Below are 14,931 nucleotides of genomic sequence, written 5' to 3' on the forward strand. Positions count from 1 at the left end.
TTCATCAGATCATGTATGTATGTGGAACATGGAACAAAGTGTTAAGCATCGCTATTCTTTTTGTTACTTTTCAGTCTTGTAGTTGGCGAGCCGAGAGGGAGCTGTCTCTCGGAGCAAGGCTGCAGTCGGAGCCGTGTCAACACGCAGAGGTTTTCTGATTGGACTGAGTGTGTATTTGCTTGCTTCTCTCAGGATCCTGCGGGCTGTCAATCAGGCTCCAATGCTGTGGGTGGCCTTGTACAGCAAGCACACACTGACGAGCACACAAAGACCTCACATCAGTGTGCAGGCGGTGGAAAAAAAAGACCTCGTCCTCTTGCAGGTCCAAGTGCATATGCTCTGTTAATTACTTTCCCATTTATACCTAATGCCATGAGGCTCTTTTTAGAGCTGCAGAATAACAAGAGTTGCACTGAATTGCACAGCCACATCCTCTCTCGCTTCCTCTGCAACAATACAGCAATACGGTAATCATTTCAGTATGGAAGTTAGCCTTGAGAGTGTGTATATATATATATATATATATATATATATATATATATATATATATGTATAACAGACACACATATATATATATATATATATGTGTGTCTCTTTAAATGGTTATTTTTGCAAGATGATTATGTATTAATGGGTATGTCAGGAATTGTACAAGCTATTGCATTTTAATGATGATGATGATGATGATGACAATGAAGTGAGTGCAAATATGCAGTATATGTTAGCTATAGTAATCAGCTATGTGCTGAATGAAAAGCTCTGAAACGGAATTGCTTTATTCCCACTAAAGAGGGAGGAGGAGAAGAGACGTAATTACATCGAGCATTGTGGCGTTAACATACATTTCCATTCATACACCAATTTAGTCAAGCCCTGATCACACTGAATGCAAAACAAATGCATGCAATCAAAGGCATGGACACACCAAAATCAAGAGCCACAAACAAATAAAATATATATATATATATAGAGATGTTTTGTTCTCGACCACATTTCTAACCTTTTCAAGCGACTCTTAAATGCTGTCTGTTTAGTGGTTTAACCTGATTAGTCTGCTGAGATTGACTATTTGGCCCGTAAAACCCAAGAAGTGGGAATAAACAGGTCTATAAACATCTCAAGGAAGAGAAGTAGGGTGAGAGCAAGGACAGTGTTTGATTTTATACCAGGCAGAACCTGCCAGAATGCAAAGTGTTTGCTTTTTCATTTAAAGGCCAGTTGGGGAAAAGGGACGGCAAACAAGTTTGTGTTCAAGGAGCTCTATGATGGAAAACCACATGTGCATTGAAAGAGAATAGAACATCCAAACTGGGGGAAAAGGGGAAACGTATAGCAACTGTGTGCGTTGGAGCAAACCGTTCTCACAAACACAGGACCTTCACCCAGCAGGCCGCTGTACGTGTCCTGTGTGAAGTTCACGTCGATTTATTCTACAGTAGTTTTGTCACGTAACCTACGCACTTAACTGACGCCAGTTACACAACATGCGTAATTATTTCATGTAACAAAAAGTATTTATTTGAACCCAAACATTGATCTTTTCCTAAACTAAAAACTAAGTAAACCTACGTTCAAAGTGTGTTTTGAAAAGACACTTTGCATGTAACGGAAACTAAAACACCGTCCCTAAAGACTCTGAGGTATATCCAAGCCATCAATGAGAATTAACTTAAATTATTAACAGTAGCTTTCAACCGCCACTCCACTCTCTCTACCTGTGATCGTACATCCACTCTCAGGCGTGGACACCCCGGCATTACCCAGCCTTGAAGCGGGGCATCAAATGCTCGACAACTGCTTGTCAATAAAAGTTTCATTCTTTGGGTGTAAGGTTTTATAGCTGTGTGTAAACACATTGCCGCTTGTCAACAGTTTTGTTCCCACTGACGCCTTCTCCCGACGGGGGAGGGGGGGGGGGGGGTGATGATGAACTGCAAAATGTACAGCGTCTGCATATATTCTCCATGCTGTGCTTTACTCTGCTGCATGTGTAGTCCAGCAGGAGAGCGAGGGTGAAGCGTAGGATGAGAAACTAAAATGTTGTAGCAGTGTTTCCACAGAGTCGTGCATGATAATTAGGGAGTGTGTGTGGCACTCTTGAGGACATAAGTGAGGAGCTGCGGTTACGTAAGCGGATTCTTGTGTAGGTGTACTTTTTGAGTACTTTTGAAGTCAGTCATTTTACTTGGGTTTTATGTATCCACTGCAGCCCGACCTGGTGCAGCGTGTGAGATTTTCAGTGCGAAAGCAGACCGACGGTGTTGACCTAAATCATAGTGCTGCAGCAACACAAGAAAAGTGAGGCAACATGTGTTTGAGACTGTAGCATCCTCTGCTAAATGAAGTCTAATGTATAACTCCTCTAAAAGCTCCAATGTTAAAGTATGAAATACACTGCAGTGTAGCTTTATGAATATGGGAGAAGATGTGAAGAAAAGGAAAAAAGAAAAGAAACGCATAACCATATCCCAAAAGAAAAGACCACTTGTATATGTACAAAGTATTCATTGTAAATCAGTCATGGAATATCGATTTATACGCCACGGCTGGTGATAATTTAGGTGTCTTACTTAAGCAAATCCCTTGAAAGCAACAAAACCGACAATGACTGTATCTACGAACAAGCATCGTATGCGTGTGTGTCAAAGCCTGGTTTATCTTTGTCCTCTGTGTCACAGAGCTCCATTGTGCTCCTTAAACTGTTCAAAGCACACACTTTTGCGATGTTCAATGTTCCTTCACAACATTCCACTCCTGTTTGATGAAAATTTGCTCAAAACTACAGTCACCTGCTTTTAGAAAACTTAAAACAGCTGAACTTATCAACTACATATCTGCACACCTTTTACGAGCATATTGATTTCAAATTAAGAGCCCCATTTTCATAATAAAACTGAAGGTACACAATAATGTAGGTCTATATAAAAGAATGAAACGACTTTGCATTAAAAACAATATTGACGTGCTAATAAACCAAAATAAAGGTTGTACACCTCCATCCCACCTAAGGATACTGGTAATATATATTCTTTATTACCATAATACTAATCTTAATCAAGTTATAAATAAAGTCGGGTCTACATCATGTTAAAAAAAAGCAAACGAAAAGCCATTTAGTAAAAGCAGTATATGCTTTTGGACGTGGCTACCTTCCAATTGACAGGTCGCTTCAATGGCATGGTCAACATTTAGTTTTTACAGTAGTAATTACGTTGAGTAGAGTTTCCTCCACAGCTGATTTCAGTGCTGTTTTGACCCCCATGGCTGCAGTATATTCTATTACTTAGATTGGTGATGCGGAGAGAGTTGCAATTCCCTCAAGGCTGTGGCAGGATTGCAGGTTCAGGAGGTTAGGCAGGTGGTAAGGCAGCGGGGATAAAACAGCCTGGATGTGCTTGCTGGCTGGATCTCCCTTCAATCACACCCAAGATTGGTAATGGATGCCTGCAGCACCTAGGTCACCCGGTGTGCACGCACGCACGCACGCACGCACGCACGCACGCACGCACGCACGCACGCACGCACGCACGCACACACACACACACACACACACACACACACACTCTCTATCTCTATCACACACAGTGGTGGTGGTAGTGTGCGCATGCCACAGCAAGGTCCACTCCATCTTTGTCACATTCCCTGTGAGGACGGCGGGCCCATCCGCGTGTCAGCCGACCTGCCAGGCAATCAGAGCTCAAAATGTCATCCGGAGCCGGAGCCTTTACCTGCCCGGGCCGACTACCAGAAAGACCATCCATATATCTGTCTACCCCCCCCCCCCCCCCCCCACACACACACCTCAACCTTCACAGCCTGAAGAGCCGAATCCAAGGTTGAGGACAATATTTATTTCCTCCGCTCCCTCAAAGCAAGAGACGGCATTTCTGAACGTGCTGGCAGGACTCTGTCACCAAATGAAACTCGCCTGGCAACAAAGCCTCCATTTGACTTCATTTGATCTGATCTCTTATGCCCAAGAGGTCCATAAATTTACTCGCCCCGTTGCCTGGTGAGCCATCGACCAGATATCAGTCATGTGTCTGCTGAAAAAAAAGCATGTTTTCATGGCCCGTTTGATCATCGAGCGCGGCACTCGTGCCAAATCAGAGATACAAGCTTAAAAAGGGCAGCTGAGGAGGCATTCTCCAGCTTGTATTACCACAATCCATCACTCTCTGATGTTTGCGCACCAATGCGAGAGAACTGTCTGAGCTTGTGTTACCGACGCGCCGGAGAAAGCCACTTTACAAGAAGAATAAATAGCAAACACCATAGATACACCAAGATAGAGCCGCACTGAGGACCAAAAGCGTGCCGCTCTCACATTTCAAAAGCTTGTTTGAAAGTCTGCGGAGGGGAAGTGGATTGTTGTCCATATCCATAAATATCTGTTACCTTCGATCCGTTACTCATATCAGGGCGGCGGTGAGCGCTGCCTTATGATGGCTGAATTGATGCATGGTGGAAAAGGAGAAGTGTTGTATTTTGGTCCCGCGTGTTTTGCAAGGTCACCGACGTGGTTGATGGGAAAAACCCGCACCGGTCTCGGTACGACAGGATCTGACCTTCTAAACCGCATTCGATTCTTGTTCCGGAGGTCGTTCTCGGACGGACACCAGCAGAGCGTGACTGGATGCAGCCCACTCATTATTGCTTTAAAAAGCCATTGTGTTGGCAAAGTGAAACAAAATAACATCCCAGCGATGCCCCACATTGGCCAATCAAATACATGAAAGCGCACAAGGTTGTTGGTTGCAAAGTTGCAGGATTTCATCGAATGTTTTTTAATCATGTATTTTTGTGAAATGGAATTTGATTTGTGTGGGCTCTAAAGCATTACCATTTACTCATTTCCTAATTTTTTGTCTTGGAACGCTAATTGTTCAGCTTTCCTCTCTGCAACAAGACCCCCTTTACCATAAACTATGGCCATCTGCGTCTTCTGTTAGCAGCAAACTCAAATATAATCTGGCTACTTCAATGAAAAAAGGAAAATCCCATTCCACCCATAATACTAATGCTACTTCTTCCAGCCCAAATCGACGCAGTGATGAAGCAGCAAATTAAAAGGTGACTAGTGGAGTTGAAATACAAGCTGCAACTAGAATTGTATTGGTTTAATTTGCTTTCTGTTTACAGGTGCAGTGCGTACAAAACTGCCAGTATTTTAGTTTAACATTATTGACATGATCAAGAGAATGTGAAAAGAGTTGACATTATGTTAAAGACGTTTGTGTATTGTGTTGAAGAGATATCTACTGAAATAAGCATGCTAACTAGCCCCGGCCCGTCCTGTCTTGTAAAACTCGTACTCTTGTACCTCATATTTTCATTTTGTCCTCCCCAGCACCAGGACACTATTTCGCCGGGAGGAGGACGGGCGGCATCTCTGGAAGACCTTCAGTTAGCATTTAGCTGTAGCAGCTAGCATTCAGCCATCGCAGTCAAACTTTCTGTTGTTGCCGTTGCACAGGTTGGACCCCCAGTGCTCCACGCAGCTCGGTCACTCACGGTGCCCGTAGGTTACAGCTAAAGGTCCGTCCGTCCCATCCGAAAGCAAAATACGAGTTGTTTACTCGTTTCTACGACTTTGGATTTAATCCAATAAAAAAGTGTACATGGACTGTACTGCCCCTGTTTTTGTCACAGTAGATGGCAAACGTTAACTATCAGCCGACGCCGTGCACTGAATAATAAGCCCAACCCCGTTCCATGGGAGCGTTTTTCCCCGTGGTGTTAAGTGCTACCATACCTCGGGCTTGTCCGACCTCAACGCATGGCTGCATCTGGGGGGGATGGGGGGCGCACACCAACCGCACACCGTCATCACTCACACCTGACTTAAGGCCGCCAGCCTGTTCAGGAGATAACAAACAAATTCAATGCGCGAGGCAGAAAGAGGCAGACTAAAGTGGCTGCGCTGGTCTTTCAGCAATCCCTCGATGACAGTTAAAATAATAATGACATAGCAAGGACGCCATAGCCTCACACACACACACACCGAACATGCGTCATCCTGTTGCCATTAACAGCGGGTTGGGAGGGGGGGATTTTTTCTTTTCTGAACTGCCGTCTTTGTGTGAGTGTGTGTCGCGAGTTGGGCTGCAGCCTGAACACATGAAAGGGTAGGTATTTGGAAAAAGAGAAATATATTTTCGCCGAACATCATTTGCCACTGTCACTGAGCAGCAAGTTCGAGGAGAGAGGGGAAGATCAAAGGCGGGTGGAGCGATGGCCTCTGGCGGTGGAGACTCGCCCTGTCGAGGAGGTGAAGGACAACGTCTCTCTGAGCTCCCCCCCTCCTATTGCTTACTTTCAACCCAACCTGGGCTTTGTTCACCTTGTGCTTTGAAGCAGACTTGCACACCTCACGTCCTAATTTCACTTGTCACAGTCGCTTACGCTTACTTTAACTACAGACGTGTTTTCCATCCACCTCTTCCAGCCCTTTCTCTTTCTTTGTTTTCCCGCTGCTGTCTGCCTTTGTGGCTGCTGTCGCTCACATGAGGTCATAAGCTGATCTATGGCGTCACTCTGATCGCCATACGCATATCAATATATTTGCCAGCCTTACTTGATAACATGTTTCTATTTTGGCAAATGCAAAATACTACTTACAATGAACATGAGAAAAAGGTGAAGGTTGTGTACTTTCCATACCTCCATTCTTAACTTTTTATCAGATGCAAACGCCACCTGTGGTCGTTTTTTTTCTTTTAGATTGTCTCTGTTACCATCACCTCATTATCATAAGGTGATTAGAGGGGGGAACAATGTCTGTATGAGACACAGCAGGCTTTCCATTATTAGTTGACGCTTAGAGAAACTGACATAGTATAAATTATGTAACTTACATACTTATCTACTTTGTGATCGACTTTGTAATCGTATCATTTGATTTGCGGCCGTATGTCTTGGACACTCGGGTGAAGAGAGGAGCAGAGCTGTCAAAAAAAAAAAAGCTTAAAACAAGACAGAGAAATACTCCACTAAGCACACAAACATGTCACACGTATTGAGTGTTATTCAACATTTCATAAAAACCCTTCACAATAAAAACAAAACAAGAGATATTGAAATACAATTTGACAGCATAATTGATCCGGGTCAGATCAGACCTAATCTCACTACAATTCATTTGAGACACAGGGATGATTAAGACAGCAAAGAGTCCTTTTCACATCTGCAATGTTCAGGGGACTTTTTGACCGTCCATAAATAAAAACATGCTATATTGGGGTGTAACCACAACTTACTAATGGATATTTATGAATGAATTGAATATAATGGAAAAGTCATCTTTCATGCTGAAGTACACTTAGAGAAACCACTGAGAGTTTTTTTTTTGCCATCTGAGTTGGATCAGATGGCAGGGGAACCGGTTGGAAAGACCCGGCAAGCCCAAACGTGTAGTGAGGGTGAACTGGGAACGTCTGGCAGAGGACCCTGTCCGGGAGGTCTTCAACTCCCACCTCCGGAAGAACTTCTCACATATCCCGAGGAAGGTTGGGGACACGGAATCCGAATGGACCATGTTCAAAGCCTCTATTGTGGACGCGGCCGCCAGGAGCTGTGGCCGGAAGGTCATCGGTGCCTGACGTGGCGGAAATCCGAGAACCCGGTGGTGGACACCGGAGGTGAGGGAAGCCGTCAAGCTTAAGGAGACCTTCAAGGCCTGGCTGGCCCAGGGGTCTCCTGAAGCAGCTGACAGGTACCGGCAGGCCAGAAGGGCTGCAGCTGCGGTGGCCGCGAATGCTAAAACTCGGGCATGGGAGGAGTTCGGGGAGGCCATGGAGAAGGACTTTCGGTTGGCCTCAAGGAGGTTCTGGCAAACCATCCGACGGCTCAGGAAGGGAAAGCAGGGCTTACCCCAGGCTGTTCTCAGCGGGGGGGGGGGAACTGCTAACCCGGACGGGGGACATCGTCGGGCGGTGGAAAGAGCACTTTGAGGAACTCCTAAACCCGACCAACCTGAGGACCTAGGGGGAGGCTCACCCATATCCCTGGCAGAGGTCGCTGAGGTAGTTAAAAAGATCCTTGGTGGCAAGGCGCCGGGGTGGATGAGATCCGCCCTGAGATGCTGAAAGCGCTGGACATAGTTGGGCTGTCCTGGCTGACACGCCTCTTCAATGTTGCATGGGGGTCGGGATCAGTGCCCATGGACTGGCAGACCGGGGCGGTGGTTCCCATCTTCAAAAAGGGGGACCGGAGAGTGTGCTCGAATTACTGGGGTATCACACTACTCAGCCTCCCGGGGAAGGCTTATGCCAGGGTGCTGGAAAGGAGGCTCCGAGCGCTTGTCGAACCTCAGATTCAAGAGGAGCAGTGCGGATTCCGTCCCGGCCGTGGAACAGTGGACCAGCTCTTTACCCTCGCAAGACTACTGGAGGGAGTTTGCCCAACCAGTCTACATGTGCTTTGTGGACTTGGAGAAGGCTTTCGACCGGGTCTCTCGGGGGTTCTTGTGGGGGGTGCTGCAGGAGTATGGGGTGCCGGACCCGTTACAGCGGGCGATCCGGTCTCTGTACGACTGCAGTAGGAGCTGTGTCCGCATCCTCGGCAATAAGTCAGACACGTTCCCGGTGGGTGTTGCCCTCCGACAGGGCTGCCCTTTGTCACCAGTGCTGTTCGTGACTTTCATGGAATGGATATCTAGGCGCAGCCTGGGAGCGGAGAACATCAGGTTCGGGGGTCTCCAGATCGCCTCTCTGCTGTTTGCAGATGATGTGGTCCTGTTAGCCTCCTCGGATCATGACCTCCAGCATTCACTGGGGCGGTTTGCAGCCGAGTGTGAAGCGGCGGGGTTGAGAGTTAGCACCTCTAAATCTGAGGCCATGGTTCTCTGCCGGAAACCGGTGGATTGCTCCCTCCAGGTGGGGATGGAGTGCCTACCTCAAGCGAAGGAGTTCAAGTATCTCGGGGTCTTGTTCATGAGTGAGGGTAAGATGGAGCGGGAGATCGACAGGCGGACCGGTGCGGCTGCAGCAGTAAAGCAGGCACTGCACCGGACCGTCTTGGTGAAGAGGGAGCTGAGGCAGAAGGCAAAGCTCTCAATTTACCACTCGGTCTACGTTCCTACCCTCACCTATGGTCACGAACTCTGGGTCGTGACCGAAAGGACAAGGTCGCGGCTACAAGCGGCCGAAATGAGTTTCCTCCGTAGGGTGGCCGGGCTCAGCCTTAGAGATAGGGTAAGGAGCTCGGTCATCAGGAGGGAGCTTGGAGTCGAGCCGCTACTCCTTCGCGTCGAAAGGAGTCAGCTGAGGTGGTTCGGGCATCTAATCAGGATGCCTCCTGGACGCCTCCCACTGGAGGTTTTCCAGGCACGTCCAACTGGGAAGAGACCCTGGGGAAGACCCAGAACACGCTGGAGAGATTACATCTCCCAGCTGGCATGGGAACGCCTCGGGATCCCCTAGAATGAGCTGGAACATGTTGCCAGTGAGAGGGAGGTCTGGGTCAGCCTGCTTGGCCTGCTGCCACCGCGACCCGACCCCGGATAAGCGGAGGAAAATGGATGGATGGATGGACATACTTAACTAGTAACACAACCATACTTATTTTACATGACAAAAATACTGAATTTAACCCATAAACACAAAACACTATCCGATCAGGCAGGTCGCTTTGAAGTGTTAAGTGTCGACAAAGGGGAGTTTTGATCTGACGAAATCACAAAAGTCACATTGAAAAGACAAGCGTAACCTTGGTCGTAGTTTGAAGGTTCGCGTTGGTATTTATTTGACCAGTTGGGAAAGCAAAAGTGTTTGCGGTTGTTTGTGGAAACAGCTGACTTCCTGTTAAAGTTGATGAGACTGCAGAGTGCGCCGAGAGCAAATCTAAACGATTTACTGAAAGACTCTAAAATGTAGCATTACAGGGACCTGAAGAGTGATAGTTCAATAAAAATGACAATACAAAACAAACCTCTTGTACACATTTATCATTCACTTCTCAGCATGCCCACCTAGCTGCTTGCTAGTTTTGTTCATAGTAGGAATAAAGAAATTAAAGGAGTGAATATTAAAACAATGACGGGAGCTCCAAAATTTATGTCACAAAAGAATGGTCAAATGTGTTAAGATTGTAAATGTAATTGCCTCTAATAAATAAATGGATACCAAAGGAAGATTTTGACGAAAATGTAGTGTGTAGTGACAATTTGTTTCACGGGAAGTAGAAGCCTCAAACGTAATCATTTTGTTTGGACGAGAACTGTGATTTTTCACCTTCGCATTTAGACGGCGTTGTTATGTCGCGCTCGCCTAATTGGGAGACGAGCTCCACTCACTGTAAGTCACTACGGATGAAGGGTAAAGACAAATGCCTGAAACCTCAACCGTGATTGTATTAATTATTAGTGTTCCTCTGAAGACATGTACTCTCTCTCCAGAGGGCTCCCAACAAAACTGAAGTCGATTGTCTGAGTTAATTAGCGTCTTCATTTGAAAAAACCACGCCGTCTGTGACACAAGAGGAAGACACAAAAGGAGGAGCAGACATGAAATGAACACGGAGAGTGGAATAACAGGATGCTCAGCCTGTGTGGCCTTGTGCCGGAGGAAAGAAACGGAAAGAGACTTGGAGGCCGCAATCACGGGGGCTCTGTTGGGGCTAAACTGGAGAGGCCTGACTCAGACTGTGGAAACTATGGGAGAGAATCGAACAAAGTCCTTTTAGCACTACCTTCCCTTCATGCAAACCTCCACACAATTAACTGCACTCGATCGCGGAAGCGGGAGGGATGCGTAAGAGGAAGAGAGAAAGCCGGACGAGGAACAATAGGACTGATGTTTTTGTATGCTGCCATGGTTAACCCTTGTGTGGAGGGGAGTGAAGTATCGTCCTCGCTTCTTTTCATGAGCCTCCTTTCATGCACATCAGTCCATCTCCCTCGCTGTCTGATTCAGTCGGAAGAATTTGGCGCTCGAATCATGCTGGTCCATGGATACTTCTGTATCCGACAATTCAATTCCATTTGGTTGCTCTTAGCTTTCATTGGAAATTACTCAATATGAGAGTGGACCATAAAGGGTTTCATTATGCCTCAAACGAGCGTGTAAAGTTTAGTCTGAATTCTTAAAGGTAAAGGTTCCAAAGGTGCCACCCTTCGAAGGCAGGTTGAAAAGCCTGCTGTCGTAGAGATGGCCAAGACAAAGTAAACGGTACATATGACGATAATGGTGCACCCTTTTGGAAAGTCTCTTCTCAAAGGTATTCATGCTTTTGGGATATGGTTGAACATGTACAAAATGTAAAAAAAGAAGCCAAGCCCGATCGCTGTGGAAGATAGGCACGATAGCCGTCAAGGTGTTGGGGAAGGGGGCATTAACGTTCATTTGGCAGATGCTTCTGTCCAAAGCATTATACAAATGAGGAACAATCAAAACCAGAAGGAGAGACCTTCAAGAAAGAGAGTCCTTGAGTAACATAAATAATGATGGACATGATTTTTCTTTCAGAGAGAAAGAGAGAGACAGAGATCATGGGAGATGAGTTGGCACTCTCCGAATGAATAGGTCTTCCCAAGAGTTTTGAGGACATACTGTAGGGTGATTTGACAAGCCAACATTTAGGGTGTTTTAATTAAACTCTTTGTTTGGGCAGTTGTGGACGCAGAAAATCGAACCCAGAGGTTTCGCTTGGAAACGGTACGAGACCACCTCTCGCACCGTTTCCAAGCGAAACCCTGGTGTGGTTTCGATGGCAGCAAGAACATAATCCGACCCGATTGCAGGAAGTGAACCAAAATGCACGCTGCCTGCTCAAGTATTTGGAAGAGAGGTCCAAAATTTGCTTGATATCTGGGCTGAAGAGAACATACAAATGCTAAATAAAGTCTTCAAAAAAGAAAAGGTAAATTGGAGGGGGGGATTCGTGCCCAGAGCAGTACACTAACTCACAAAAACTCTGGCAATAATTCAAAGTCTGCAATTCCCTACAGGGGACAAAAAAGACAAATTTATACAGCCCTTAGCAAACTATAATTTATTTGGTCAGAATCAGAGCCAAAAAGTATCACTCTCACTCCTGTGAAAGAGTCTTTGGAGGGAGCTCCCTTTAAAGCCTTGATCTACCAAGTCAACCAGAATCCTTCAGTACCTGGAGATTATTACAAAACACTGTACAGCGTGACACCAAATGTGTAGTTTTGTATTTTTATGTATTTTGTATTCATACATTTTTTTTACTCAGCATTCTCTAAATATAAAATGATGCTTTTTCAAATTTCAGAGTTAGTGTGAGTGACCCCCCCTTCCCTGGGTGTGAAGCAATATTGAATGAGGTTTACTGTGAAATCTGTTAACATGTGCCTCCTTGGCGGGGTCCAAACACTTGATTGATGAGAAAACAGCAAGGGATTTAATGCCTCTTCTACTGACGCCGAAACTACACCGCGTGTGTCAACACAGAGGAAAATATGGCCACAAATTGAAACCACGGGGGGAGTATATATACGTATATATATATATGGTACCATTCAACTATCGCCAAATTCATTTTCGGGGGGGAAATACAATTTGCTGGATGCTTGCGCTGCAGAAAGAAATAAGTCTTGGTGGGGGGGCGGTCAAGAAATGAAAATGAATGAAACGATACGGAGTCTGAGGGTTTGTGTCTGGAACTGATTCCACAGCTTCTGGCCTCCATCGACGCACTGTGATGTGGCTGACACCTCTACAGACACATTTATTTAGCTCAGCAGACTGAATTAAAACTCAGCTGGGCCTCTCCATGCTGTTTACCTATTCAGAGGAGGTTGCCATTCTTAACGCGGGCAATGCAGTCTGGATGAAGAAGGAGGCAGAGGAGTTTTTTTTTCTTTCTTGATGAGGTTCATTCCACATCTCTCGTGACTCGGGGAGCTGACAGCGGCGGGCGTGCTCAAGTTACCCCACTATTCTAAATCATAAAAACAGACCCGCAGAGAATGACCGGGCCTGCATCGTTTAATCCTTGTCGGATTTTCTTTGCATCCTCCCAGAGATCGGGCTGCATGGGGTCCTGGAGGCGAAGACAAACAGCAAGACTTTTAGAGAGAGGGCGAAAGAGAAAAGTGGGGGAGGTTCAGATTGGAGGACTGCAATCATGGACAGAAAGAGGAGGAGGGGATGGAATAAGGCGAATGAGGCAAGCGGCAGATAGCTGATGGGTAAACGGCCCTGGCACGGGCAGGAATGAAGAAGTGTCCCTCCGGCGGCTGGGACTTTGGAGAGAATAAATGTCCGTGTTACAAACAGCCCAAACCGGTATTAATCTCCCCGATAGCCTTCGCGCCCGCCGTGCATTAGAGGAAATGGCACGCTAAGCCACAGAAGCGTTCAATCTTACCCCGTACGCTCCCCGAGTGCTGCCTGCAAACAGCCAAGGCCCAGCGCAATAAGGAGTGATGGAGGAGCCGAGTGTACAAGCAGGCCTCATCCACCAGCGTTTTACATTTTAATCACATCACACAATAAGACAGGTGGAAATCAAGTGTGGGCAGGTGGAGGGGGGAAGCAATTAACAGTGACAGTAGAAGGAGACGACAGAAAAGAAGGGGGGTGAGGAATTATGAGGGATGAGTTCCTGGTCATTTCGGCTTCTGATCAGATTTGGAGGTTTTTAATTCTCCGGGCACTGATTTAAGGTCGGATGAACACAGAGTATTTTAATGACAATGAATTATTATGGAAAGTGTTCAAAGCCGTGGCAAAGAGGATTAGTGCTTTTTGTCCTGTTTTGGGGAGAGTGACCTTGTTTATTTACTCACACCGTCAAACAGCCACATTGGTCGTGCAACCTCTGGTCAAACTGAGAATTAAGTCCAAATTAATTGCTCCCCAGATTATTCTCCAGACCTTGGGAGGATTTCATAATCACTGAAACGACTGCGGTTTTTCACTCCTTGCTTCCTCTTACTCGGCAAACCCTCCAGAAACTCCAGTGAAGCCAGAGACACCTACTGTAGGTGTGATTGTCAAGGGCCCTGTGCCAAAGTCAAATGGGGTCTCATGGAGTCAAATGGAAATCTTATGTTTTGCTCATTTTGCCCTGACTACAGTCATCAATCTTTTAATCTGCAGTGACGTGCAGTCGAGGTGGGTTTCCGCCGGGCTTCTCCAGCACGCTGCACTCTCAAGGTTTAACTCCTAAGTGTGACAAATGAAGAGCGGTACAGGGCTACACACGCACCGCCTCGCAAGCTGATGCCACACAGGCACCTGTGATAGAGTGACTACAAAAGGGCAAATATTAATTAACAGGAGTTGAATGTTTGTTTTTCTGGGGTTTTAAACATGTCACTTCCTAACTCTTCTCCTTGGAAAACCAAGGTTTCCTGCCATAAGCATTTAAAACACAGAACTGCAGTTCGTAATTCATAAAATAGTGTTAATTTAAAATTTTCACACCTTGGCGCCGGTGACGACTGTGGCCGGTTTGTCCCATTCTCGTGAACATGACATCTCAGGGACGTCTGGAGGAAATCTCTCCAAATTGGACACAAACGTCTGTCAGCACTCAAGGTTGAACCGATTAGAATTTGGTGGTCAAACGTCACTGAGAGCTAAGGTTTTTAGCCAGAACTCAAGAACTGATATGCTAATTATGACAATTTCACAGAAATGTCTAAACGGATAAAATGATCTGTTGAGGTTTTGGACAGATATGGAAGTAAACGGGAACTTGACTGGTTGGCGAAGCCATGCAAGCAGGAAGCGAGAATTCTTGTTTTATTTTTATTTTAGATTTTGTGATAATACCATTTGTAGTACAACTCCTTGTTGCAAGTACATCAGCACATTCAGCACATCCGTTTTAAACCGCCCGATTGGTTTTATGGGAAACCAAAAACAAGTGTTGAGCCTGCATGAGTCGCAGTTGAAATACGATGCAGGAAGGTCAGTTTGAGTAACGGGAGGGGGGGGGGGGGGGGGGGGGGGGGGG

The 14,931-nt window shown here is 46.1% G+C and overlaps 1 protein-coding gene across 2 annotated transcripts in view; it reads right to left on the minus strand.

Annotated features, from left to right (window-relative positions):
- ca10a (carbonic anhydrase Xa) overlaps positions 1-14,931 on the minus strand; it is a 198,616-nt gene that overhangs the window by 75,107 nt on the left and 108,578 nt on the right. The window lies entirely within an intron of this gene.

Source organism: Anarrhichthys ocellatus, unplaced genomic scaffold (genome assembly GCF_004355925.1).
Source record: "Anarrhichthys ocellatus isolate YVR2014 unplaced genomic scaffold, GSC_Weel_1.0 scaffold4, whole genome shotgun sequence".
Lineage (NCBI taxonomy): Eukaryota > Metazoa > Chordata > Actinopteri > Perciformes > Anarhichadidae > Anarrhichthys > Anarrhichthys ocellatus.